This window comes from Balaenoptera borealis (assembly GCF_965194805.1).
Source record: "Balaenoptera borealis genome assembly, chromosome: 4".
In the NCBI taxonomy this organism is placed as follows: Eukaryota; Metazoa; Chordata; class Mammalia; order Artiodactyla; family Balaenopteridae; genus Balaenoptera; species Balaenoptera borealis.
The window spans coordinates 37,600,153-37,613,278 of NC_138861.1; the positions used below are offsets into that span (position 1 = coordinate 37,600,153).

General features: G+C 38.8%; 2 long non-coding RNA genes across 6 annotated transcripts in view; both read right to left on the reverse strand.

Annotated features, from left to right (window-relative positions):
- LOC309627245 overlaps positions 1-13,126 on the reverse strand; it is a 200,907-nt gene that overhangs the window by 59,218 nt on the left and 128,563 nt on the right. The gene's annotated exons all lie outside the window — the stretch shown is intronic.
- LOC309627249 overlaps positions 13-13,126 on the reverse strand; it is a 27,704-nt gene continuing 14,590 nt past the window's right edge. Inside the window, exon 2 of the long non-coding RNA XR_014243626.1 lies at positions 13-388. This is a non-coding gene — a long non-coding RNA (uncharacterized lncRNA). The remainder of the gene's footprint in view (positions 389-13,126) is intronic.

Below are 13,126 nucleotides of genomic sequence, written 5' to 3' on the forward strand. Positions count from 1 at the left end.
GTTCTCCGGTGATCTGGCTTAAACCGTTTATTTAATTCACCAAAATCAAATCCAGCAAGTATTCATATTGTCACTTCAAGATCATTTTCCCCTCGAGAAGAGTAAGGAAGAGGAGAGCTGGTGGGGAAAGAAAGGCAAGGACTCATGACCCATCTGACCTAGAAGGGCAATGACCTAGCAGGGTGTGCAGGGAGCTGACTTGGCCAGCATGGTCTTGCTGGGGGATCCCTGACCAGGCAACATTACCTGGGCCCAGCTTCCTTCTCCATAACCTGGACATCCCAGAGTCCCAAGGATCCTTTCTGCTCTAATGTTCCCTGGTTGTCAATGGCTTCTCTCCTCGGGGTTCCATTTCCTGTGGTTTTGTTTAGAAGTTAACACCCTCCACCTAAAAAAAGGATACAAATGAACTTATTTACAAAACAGAAATAGACTCACAGACATAGAAAAAACCTTATGGTTAACAAAGGGAATGGGGTTGCTGGGGAGGGAGAAATAAATGAGGAGTTTGGGATTAACAGATACACACTACTATATACAACAAGGTCTTACTGTGTAGCACAGGGAACTATATTCAGTATCTTGTAATAACCTATAACGGAAAAGAATCTGAAAAAGAATATATATGTATATGTATGTATACATATATGCATAACAATCATTTTGCTGTACACTTGAAACTAACACAACATTGTAAATTAACTATACCTCAATTTAAAAGAAGAAGTTAACACCCCGCTCTCCTTCTAAAAGTTTGGATTTGTTTGGGTCTTGATCATTAAAACTGAGAAAGAATTAGCCAAGCAATTCTGGCTACCACTACCCCCTCTTACTGTCTGTTGCCTCAGAGGCGAAAAGCCCTCGGCCACAGAAAACACCACACACACACACACACACACACACACACACACACACGCGCGCGCGCGCTACCGTCCATTCTTTTGTGACGGGTGCTACCGTCCATTCTGCAACCTAGTTTGCATGCTTGCTTTCTGAGTCAGTTTGAAGAGTTTTCTCTGAATCAACTGTACCTTTTACTAGTTATGGCTGGTCGCAATATGTGCTTCCCGATCTTGGAAGCATTTCCCCTTAAAACCTGACTACTGTTATTTTACGCCATCTCGTCTACAGCTCTGTGGAGGGAAATCTTCGACCTTGTGAATACAGAAGTCTGTCCAAAGGAGAGCAGATGTTCAATTTAATCACAATATTGCTGAATCTCTACAAAATCAGTCCTATAGTCTTTTTCTTTGAAAGCCTTGCAACTATGCATCTGTTTTTACAAATATACACCTCTTGTCTTGCAGATGTTTGCAGTTATGTCCCAATCTTTAAACCATTCTTGCAAAATGACTCTGAAGTAGGTAAATAATGCAGTCTTTGAACAATATAGACTCTCTTTTGCCATGAAGACATGAAGAAGAAAATACTATACACAAAAATCTGAAAATTCTAGGATAAAAGAAGAAGAGGCTGTCTACTCAATGCTCTGTGGTGACCTAAATGAGAGGGAAATCCAAAAAAGAGGGGATATGTGTATATATATAGCTGATTTACTTTGCTATACAGCAGAAACTAACACAACATTGTAAAGCAACTATACTCCAATAAAAATTAATTAAAGAAAAAGAAGAGTCTGGGGTCTATAGTCTATTCATAACCCCTTGTTCGCTTTTAAGGGATTCTGTTAAGTAAATAAGTCTGATTCTATCACTTGGGAGGGAATAAAGCTGCTTACTAATAGGACATGAAATTTTGTTCTTTCTACTAGTCAACCATGAAATTTAGAATTCCACAATAGTAGGTTTATACTATATTTCTATGTATGGTTTTCAGTATATTATCCTAAGTTTCTTTTGATTCAGCATTTCCTAGTCACTTCATATCCTCTTATTTTCAGTTCATTGCTCCATAAATAAGGGAAATGGGAGAAAGTTCCAGATGATTCAGAAGATAAATTGAACTAGCTGAGAAAGACATACAAACTTCAGAAGCAAAATGACAAATGCATAAAACTAAAGGAATTTGGAGTTTTGTCTTGACAAAGGAAAGGGATGTTCTATATTTTTCTAATAAGAAAAAAGGTAATCACTGTAAATTTGTGAAGGAAAATTTAGGTAGACTTCTCAAGCCAGTGATCTTACATGTGAGAGGCAGAACGTGTACAGTCTATGGAGGAATTAAAGACTGGAGATGAGTAATACTCATCTCAGAGGAGGGAGGTTGCAGACACCGGAAATGGAGCTGCAGCTCCAAGAAGAAGCCTGGAATGCAGTTAATGATTTCTAAAGATGAGCTTCTGCCAGCCCTCAGCACTGGCAATTTGCCTACCATTTACTAAATAGCCTTTACTTAGTGGAGGGTGGCTTAGTGTTTTAAAAGAATAAGCACATCTCCTGAGGTCCCTGCCCATCAGTATATATAGACCTGGAGAATCTTTGGTGCTCTATGAATGCCACGTGCTCTCTTAAAGGGCACAGCCCGGATTCCATTAGAGGCAGGTGAGGGAAGGTACCGTTTCTTTTTTTAGCAACCGGGTTTAAAAACAAACAAAAAAAATTGCCCATGCTCATCCCAAACTTTTCGATAGCTTGTCAAAATAAGGTGCAGTGGAAGCATGCAACATAACAAGATGCAAACACCAAACCTAGTCCTTTCGAGAAAATTCCTCAGCGTCCCCTACGTGGTTCAATCATGCTGCTCATTAAACAAGTCGTTGTAATACTGTCAGCCCCATCTTCTAGGTGCCAGGATTTCCTTTTGAAGACAGAAGGTAATCAGGGGCCCAGCTTTGCAGAAAGGTAAACATTTGGAAACCAGGACAGGGTTTTCTGGTGTTTAAGATCTGGCATCTTCTAAATTTAGAGGCTTCAACTCCCCCGCCCCCATATACACACACACACTTTTTTTTTTAGCTTCAAATACTTTTAAAATTTATTTTAATTTTTTAGTTAGCACAGGCACAAGGTACTGTGAAACACACCTCAACTGTCTTTTAAAAATTAAAACAGGGTTGATTTGTAGTGTCAGTGGTTCCCGCTAATCAAAATCACTGCCAATTTTTCAGGAGGGAAGAGGTACAGCTTTCTCACTACAGAGCACAGCTTCATTTTTCTGTTTTGATCTAAATCTGAATGTTTTCCTGCAGATAATTCTCTTGAATTTTTTAAAGGAGAGGAACGGGTAATACAATTCGCAGACAATAAATGTTTATTTGGACACACAGTTTCCCGTGCCACCCTGGACAAATGTGCAGAACGCCAGGTCCCTCTGCTGGCCCAGCTCTGCAGAAGCGTCTCCCATCGGTGTGCCTTCAGAGATTCTGCCTCTAAATTAAGACTTCCCGAACAGAATGTTCTGTTTACTCTGTTCCTACCACCCAGGACCACCACTGGGCTGCAGGGAGGGGAACGTGTGGACACCATCCATGACAAGAAGAACGAGAAGCTGCCTGAGTGAGGGTTCCTCTGACTTGTGCCTGAGTCTGAAGCCAATGCACATTTCAGTTCATGCTCTATCTTCTCATAGGCTTTTTCTTTTTTTGCAATTGTCTTTTAAAAATTAGAAGTGCCTTTTATGAACTAGAAAACTTGTAGGACTCTTCTTGTCCTTAAATTCAAGGATTTTTTAAAGAACCAAAGAAACAAAAGAAGACACGTGAATTTAACAAAGCAGTAAGTTTCCCAGAATCTTGCCTGCTAGCAACAAAAGTCATATAAGTATAGTCTTGTGAGCAGCAGATTTGATTCTTTTAAACTGGAGAATCATGGAATGGCATTCTGGAGTTCTTCTTCAATGAAAATAAAATAGTTCTATAATGTTTAAAAAGAATGTGCAGTTTCATTTTAAATACATTCAAGAAAGAACCATTCTCTTTAAATTGTCATTATGAGGGCCTTTATTTAAAACCATGAGTTAACACCAGAAACGGTGGTGTTTATTTTCTAATGCTAATCACCATGATACTTTTAATTACAGAACAGAAAAGATCATATTAGATAGAGGGAAAAAAAATCATGAGGTCCATGGACTCAAATGAGTCAAGGCAAATAATACTTGAATAGTGCTGAGTTGGTCTAAACCTATCACATTAAAACAAAAACTAAATAAGGACCAAGAGCAAAAAGTAACAGAGAGAAAGAGATAGGGAAACACAGAGAAAGACAGACAGAGGAGGAGAGGAGAGGAGAGGGAAAACGAATAATGACCAAAAAACCCAGTACTTCATATAGCTGACGGGCCCCTCAAATTTTTCAAGTTACAATTAATGATTTTTAGAGATATACATCCTAATATTTAATATAATAACAATAGAGGGGCATCATTCTGGAATATCTGAAATCATTTCTGTAGAAATCCACCACGCCCCAGTTTGAGAATCTTCATTCATAAAAAACACACAGGAGAAAAGGCATTGTTCCCAAGCTACTTTCTCATCACGTCAATGCCGGCCCACACACAGGTTTGATAACCGTTGTTTTAGATACATCAGATGAATAAATATTTCAATTACTAGAGCTCTACTATTTTTACAGTTTTGACTTTTTTGTAATTGAGATGCTTGAGTATTTTTAGTTAAGACATTTTCCCTAAAAAAAGTGTATATGGCAATTTTAAATTACATTGAGTTAAAACATTTTGTTCTGAGGATTCTGGTGCCAGAGAAATTAAGGACACTAGGTCCACTTCCCGGCTTACTGATAATTGGAAGCATGTGAAGGTGCTTTTAAGAATCCAGACTCCCATGCCCCACTTCAGATGTACTGAATGAGAATCTCTGAGGGAACGTCCCTGGAATCTTTTATTTATTTATTTAATAGTATGCCTCTGGGTTTGGAAACCACTGCTCCAGAATGTTGCAAAATCAAGAGAGATGTTAAATGATTTTTTAAAAAATCCTCCAATATCTGGGTAGTTCCTTGCAGCCACAAAAACCAGAGGAACTGAGACCACTGTATGTTCTATAAGCACCAGGCACAAATCACCTGTTTTCAAAAGAGGCATAAAAACAGAACGCTGTTTAGTACACTTTCTAGGTATGTAAAGTGCAAATTCATAATTTAATATGCTCCACCTTTCCTAGGACACAGAGGGATGCATTTCAATTACTAGTCTTTGCTTTTTAATTTTTTAAATTTGGTTGTTAGAAAAATAAATCCGTCGTGTTTATTGTAGTCAGAGTTGTGACGTGAAAGAACAATGTTGCCATCTAGTGGTCAAGTGGAGACATTAAAGAATCAGAATGTCTTGTGAAATGCCAAGTTGAAGGGAATGAACCCTAAGGAAAGAAGGTAAACAGATTTCAATAAAGACTTCTATTATTGAAATAATTTTTCTAAACTACGGATTACTACCCCCAGGCCTTCTGAACCTCGTGTCAGCTTCTAATCCTAGAATCACGAGTAGTGGTCAGTTGACAGCAGAGTCGTGTTTCGTTTGGCTTTTTTAAAAATAACGTGGTAAACTTTCTGATATTTGTGTAATTTGTGTAGGTTCAGAGGTGAATTTTAACACCGGGAGGCCTCTCAAACCATCAGTGACACCATCCTTCACAATGGTAGCAGCCCCATTGGTTTCTCTGATTGCTCAGGCTGCCTGAACACTTAAACCCTTTAAAGGGGAGATTCTACAGGGGTTCCCCACCACTGACATCTCAGGGGAGGTACACTGCTCCTTGAGGTATTTCGTCTAGAAGCCTCCCATGTTCCCAGCACTCCATCGTGTGATGCTGGCCTCCCAAGTCATTTGGGTGAGGGAGGATTTCACGTCAACACGTGCACATGCACTCGTCTCTAGAAGCTAGCACGCATAACATCAGAGAGGAAGCAAAAGGCATCTGTCAAAGAAAAGGCATACTATTCGACAATTTTAGTTATTTTAATTTTAAATATTTGGTTTGGTCTAAGTGATCTCAATTAGGTCATGATATCTCTTAAATTGAATGTTACTCTTTTTTTTTTTTCTGAGGGTTTCAAGACTGGTTTGGGGCAGCCATCATATATGCCTTTCAAAGGTGAAGGTGAAGGGTGTAATGCTGTCTTTCAAAGAGCTGTGAAATAGCCTGCCTTATGCACTGAAGCAGGGTCCCCCAGGGAAGGCTAGAAAGGACTGTTCTATAACAAGACTCGCAAATAAACTTCTTAGAGGGAGACCTGGATCATGTCTGGGACTTAACTGTTCCTTATTCTTTTCATTTAATGGGACACACTTCCATCTTTATCTGAATAAAAGGCCTTCTTACTCAAGATTTCCTCCTCCTTAATTGATTTAGGCCTCTGTATTTGTTATCCAGTCCTATGAAAATGAAAAGGTGCCCGACCAGTAGGAAAAGGACTATACCCAGCCTGTTCCAACATGTATTTGCACCGGAAGACCTGCCAGAGAGAACATATATAAGGATAACCCAGAGAGAGGTGTAGAGAACACCAGGTTACTAGCAGTCTTCTAGATTGTATCCAAAACTCCTGGCTGATGAGGCCTTAGATATGGAGTTCTTTGAATAAGTACATGAAAGGAGGAGGGAGAGGCTTACTACGTGTCAGATACTATTCTTCACTCTTTAGACAAATTAACTCATTTAATCCTCATAAGTCCCTAAAAGGTAGGTACTTTTATTACCCCCATTTTACAGGTGTGGAAGTTAAGGCAGACCAGGGTTAAGTGACTTGCCCAAGGCCATGACCAGCAATTGTAGGAATGTAATTTGATTCCAAGCAGTCTGTCTCCAGAATCTATACATCTAGCTGCTGTACAAAACTGCCTTACTCTGTGGGACTTCAGCCCTTTTCAAGAATTAAAATTCAACAAAGCACAAGTAAAATGATATTGAACACAATGCATTTTCCTGGATTAATTTAAAGGCTTTGGGGGATCTAGAGTCCTCTGGCTCCTCCTCAGGAATGCCGGTCCTCATCCCACAGCACTATACTGGCTAGATCAGGAAAGAGATTAAGCTGTGTCTGGACTGGGACTCAAAGCCAACAAATGATGTACATGATCAAAAATCATTGTATTCCAAATATTCGATGCTGCATTTTAAAATTCCTGTCTTGTATCAATTTATTATACTTCTTTTTTGTCACTCTCAAAATTATGACAATAGAGCAGAAGGCAAAACATAGGTTTTGGGGGGCTTTTGGTAGTTTGTCCATCAAATGTATAGATACAAACACATGTATATTTCATCTATAAATGCTTATTGAGCACCTACTATGTGCAAGGCATTTGCTTGATGGTGTTGAGGATGGAAAGATAAATGACAAGTCACTGCAATTAAGATGTCCACAGCTAGTAGGGGAGATAAAAAAGATGCAAAAATAACTGTGATAGTACAATGAGGCAAGAGATTCCTTCTAAATGAGAGGCACGGAGTCATGGGGATTGTGTATCCTGTAATTCTCTGTGGACCAGAATTAGTCTACAGCTTGACCACAAGGCAAAAACAGCATTTTTGGAACATACAGTTTACTTATTCTCAAAAAGCCCACTAGATCTTAGATTAAGATTCACCAAGCAACTGCAGAATAGTAGAGAGGAACAAAGGATGCAACCAGAGAATGAAATTATGTGGAGGAGGCAAGACCAAGATGAAGCAGCCAAGAAGAACAATTAACACACGCTCATTAGCTCTGCCATTAAGCCATGGCTGTGACATCATTCCAGTGACAGGAGGGGTTTACATCATATGCAGAAGATGTTCCAGATCTTTCCTAACATCATTATGATTTACAGTATCTTAGAAAAATTGTCTAGGGTGTCCCTTAGTTTTTCACCCACTCATGAAGAAATTACTGCACATTTCCCCTCTCTGGAGTTGTTATTAAAGACTGCTAGCCTCAGCACTCTTCACAATAGCCAAGACATGGAAACAACCTAAATGTCCATCTGCAGATGAATAGATAAAGAAAATGTTGTACATGTATACGATGGAATACTACTCAGCCATAAAAAAAATGAAATAAAGCCATTTGCAGCAACATGGATGCAACTAGAGAATATCATACTAAGTGAGGTAAGTCAGAAAGAGAAAGACAAATATCATATGATATTGCTTATATGTGGAATCTAAAATATGACACAAATGAACCTATCTATGAAACAGAAACAGACTCACGGACATAGAGAACAGACTTGTGGTTACCAATGGGGAGAGGGTTGGGAGACGGATGGAGTAGGAGGCTGAGGTTAAAAACAATGGATACAAAACAAGGTCCTACTGTTTAGCACAGAGAACTATATTCAATATCCTGTGATAAACCATAATGGAGAAGAATATTTGAAAAAGAATGTATATATATGTATAACTGAATCACTTTGCTGTACAGCAGAAATTAACACAACATTATAAATCAACTATACTTCAATAAAAAAAAAAAAGACTGCTAGCCTCCCCAGTCTCTCTCTCCATCTGAAATGGTACCTCCACCTACTCTTTATCCCAGGCTCTGCCCACCATCTAGGGTCTTCCGTCAGCTTGTAACTGCTATTCACTTCCATGCCAGTTAGGGTCCCATAATGATTCTCAGGTTCAGTTAGGCTAAAGGACTCAGGAGACTTCACAGAGCACACTCTCATAAGGCTTAAAATAAGGCAAAAGCCCTGGTTTACCAAGAGAAAGCACATGCAAGCACTGAGAATCTGAGAAACTTCCAGGCAAAGGGCTCCAGCGTTCTTATTTTTAGAAGAAGCTGCTTGGTCTCCATATTAAACCACAAGGATTTGTGCTGTGAATCTTGGTTTCCCAAGACCTCCAGGCATAAGTTCCCATTAGTCTTGTATGCCTCTTGGTCACCTTAACCAAGCCAGGCTAACTGGTTACACCAGCAGAGAGCCAGCAACAAAAAATCTGGCCCTGGGTTTCACCAGGGGAGTTTCAGACTGTTAGCAGTGCCTCATAAATCATGAGCTGGTTGGTTAGTTAGCCCACGGACCTTCAGTTGGCCAAGAGTCAAAGCCAGACTTCCAGGGGTCTGTGGAAATAAGCAAAGAGCTGTTCCAGTCCAGCTGTAAAATCACCCTACAACACACGTGCTTTGACTGCAAGCAAAGGAAACTGCTTCTGATCAACTTAAGCAAAAGGAAATTTACTTGGAGGGATCTCACAAGGAAGGCAAGAGCATTGCAGTTGAGAACAGTTACAGAACTTGTTAAATAACAACGCAGGTCCCAGACAAGGAAGCAAGCACGACAAGGCGCTGCAAGCAGCTAATGGAGTTCCACCAAGTCCTCGGTCCCTTTTTCCTCTGTTCAAAATTCAGATTTATAGGGAACGGGCTAAACTTGTGTCCATGTACTTGCCCCCAGTCCAGGGAAGCGTGGGACCCCTGGTAACAGTGGAACTAGACTGGGTAAAAGGTCATTACTGGAAAAAAATAACTGTTATTAGAAAGGCAATAGGAGGTTGGGATCGACATATACTCACTGCTATATATAAAATACATAGATAACTAATAAGGACCTACTGTATAGCACAGGGAACTCTACTCAATATTCTGTAATAACCTATATGGGAAAAGAATCTGAAAAAGAATATATATATATATATATACATAACTGAATCACTTTGCTGTATACCTGAAACTAACACATTGTAAATCAACAATATTCCAAGATAAAATAAAAATTTTAAAAAAAGAAGGGCAAAATGCCTTTTGCATTGTCAAAATCCAGCCAATGGTCATTACAGTTTAACAGTTTATAACTCATGTTTGTAAATGAGAAGTTTGGAGCAATTCAAGTAAAATCCTTTATGTCTAAGACAATAGCATAAATTCATTCCTTCTGAAAATACTGTTCTCTCCTTCCCTCTTCCTATATTATGCTCTCCACCCGCCAGCAGCGGCATACACATTTCTATTGTCATTTTAGAAAAATGTAAATCCTAGCTGATATGACAAAGGAAACAAAAAATAGCTGGTGGTTTTAAAATAGTTTTCCTTATTATAAAAATTATAGATGCTTATTACAGAGAAATTTTGAAAGTGAAGAAAATTATAAAGAAAACAATCAGAATCGTTTGTAATTTCACATCATAGAGGTCGATTCCTATAAACATTTCGTTATATTTCCTTCCAAGTTTTATGTTGCCATTGCATTTGGCTATGCATTTGTATAGTAAATAAACTTTAGTCTATGCCTATATTATTATATAATTTGGACCACGTAGTCGATTCAAGGTTGGGGGGTGTGGAGTTTTGCCTTTGTTTAAAACTTTGTTTTATAATGAACTTTTTCGAGTCATTACATTTTATTCAAACTTACACTTTTCCCAATGTACACATATTTTTAAGAAATGTGTATTTTTGGTGGTATTTAAAGAGCCAAGTAGAATAAATGTAGCCAAAAAACTGTGAAGAGAAAAATCAACTCCACGAGCTCACATAACCCTGGAAGAGGGTGCCCATTGGGAGAAGCGATTGGAAATCAGCCCTGGAGCTTACCAGGAAGAGGTAAAGAGGGCATGTACCAGAGAAATCAAATGATTTGGCAAGAGGGGAAAAAAATCCCCCGGAGTCAAAGCATTGCCCAACCAGTCCCTTCTGAGAAAGAAAACACTATTAATAACAGAGCCCTGGGTTCTGGCATCGATTTAACTTGTATCGTGGTCCTCCTCCACCTCCTGGCCTCAGTCTCCCACCCCACCCAGAACCGCTCTATTTTCTGGTACCCTTCCCAGAACCACTAAGAGTCTATTTATAATTGTGGGAGCTCAGCCGTGACCACTGTGACCGGCAGACTCGCGGAGGTGTCCCCTGAGGAGGGAACGGGTGAGGGAGATGCGAGGTTGTGATTGCCTTAGCAGATGTACTGCCTCTCCTTGTAGGTCCCTGTTCCTGGCTGTGACAAGAGAAGATTCATGAAAACTGCAAAACGCAGGCACTTTTTTTTTTTTTTTTTTCTACAGTGAAATGATAATAATGGGAATCGTTTTTACTTTCTGTAATTTTCTATCTCCCTTAATTTTTAGTGCTATCTGACCCCTGACCCTGATTAGAAATGGATAAATCACAGGATGTTTTCTTAAAAAGCTTAATGAGATGAAATTATGAAATTTGTCTAGGGAGTGACTTTTTAAAAATTGTCCTATAAAAGTAATATCAAATTATGAAGCATTATTTGATCATACCAAAGGAAAAGAAAGTTTCAGTTTTTATAAGATTCAAGCTTAACTTGCCTATGAGTTATACCTAAGAAATGACATCCAGTTTTCCTACAAAAATTCCATTGTCTCTTAATTTTCCAGTGGAAGTTACTGAGCTGCTTTTGTTTGTTAATCAGGTAAATTCTGGCCCCAAACATGAATCAGACTTGATATTGTAAATCAAGCAGCTAGGATATGTGAGTTCGAGCCATCTCCCACCAAAACAGCTCTAACTGTGTAATGTCTAGATCCTGGGGGTAAACTCATGGTTAATAATAGCATAGAAGGATCACAAATTTATTCACACTGTAATCATACATAAAGAAAACATAGATTCAACGTCCCCCTATAATTGGGTCTTTCTTTCTCATACTCCTCCACCTGCTGGATGATGGGAGAAAAATCTCTTAATCAACTTATTCTGGCACAATAATTAAAAATACCTCTTGAATGTAAATTGGTGCAGCCACTATGGAAAACAGTATGGAGGTTCCTCAAAAACAGAAAATATAGTTGCCATATGATCCAGCTGTCCCACTCCTGAGCAAATATCCAAACAAAACTGTACAGTACTGGCACAAAAACAGAAATATAGATCAATGGAACAGGATAGAAAGCCCAGAGATAAACCCACGCACATATGGTCACCTTATCTTTGATAAAGGAGGCAAGAGTATACAATGGAGAAAAGACAGCCTCTTCAATAAGTGGTGCTGGGAAAACTGGACAGCTACATGTGAAAGAATGAAATTAGAACACTCCCTAACACCATACACAAAAATAAACTCAAAATGGATTAAAGACCTAAATGTAAGGCCAGACACTATCAAACTCTTAGAGGAAAACATAGGCAGAACACTCTGTGACATAAATCACAGCAAGATCCTTTTTGACCCACCTCCTAGAGAAATGGAAATAAAAACACAAATAAACAAATGGGACCTAATGAAACTTAAAAGCTTTTGCACAGCAAAGGAAACCATAAACAAGACGAAAAGACAACCCTCAGAATGGGAGAAAATATTTGCAAACAAAGCAACTGACAAAGGATTAATCTCCAAAATATACAAGCAGCTCATGCAGCTCAATATCAAAAAACAAACAACCCAATCCAAAAATGGGCAGAAGACCTAAATAGACATTTCTCCAAAGAAGATATACAGGTTGCCAACAAACACATGAAAGGATGCTCAACATCACTAATCATTAGAGAAATGAAAATCAAAACTACAATGAGCTATCACCTCACCCCAGTCAGAATGGCCATCATCAAAAAATCTACAAACAATAAATGCTGGAGAGAGTGTGGTGAAAAGGAACCCTCCTGCACTGTTGGTGGGAATGTAAATTGATACAGCCACTATGGAGAACAGTATGGAGATTCCTTAAAAAACTAAAAATAGAACTACCATATGACCCAGCAATCCCCCTACTGGGCATATACCCTGAGAAAACCATAACTCAAAAAGAGTCATGTACCACAATGTTCATTGCAGCACTATTTACAATAGCCAGGACACAGAAGCAAACTAAGTGTCCATCACAGAGGAATGGATAAAGAAGATGTGTTGTATACATAAAATGGAATACTACTCAGCCATAAAGAAGAATGAAATAATGCCATTTGCAGCAACATGGATGGACCTAGAGATGATCATAGTAAGTGAAGTAAGTCAGAAAGAGGAAGACAAAGACCATATGATATCACTTATATGTAGAATCTAACATATGACACAAATGAACCTATCTATGAAACAGAAACAGACTCAATGGACATAGAGAACAGACTTGTGGTTGCCAAAGGTTGGGGGGGAAGGGATGGATTTGGGTGTTTGGAATTAGCAGACGTAAACTATTATATATATGTATAACTGAATCATTTTACCCAAAACTGTTCATTTCTGGTTAGTACACCAGAAACAAACAAAACATTGTAAATCAACTGTATTTCAATAAAATTAATTTTTAAAAAATACCCCTTAAGTA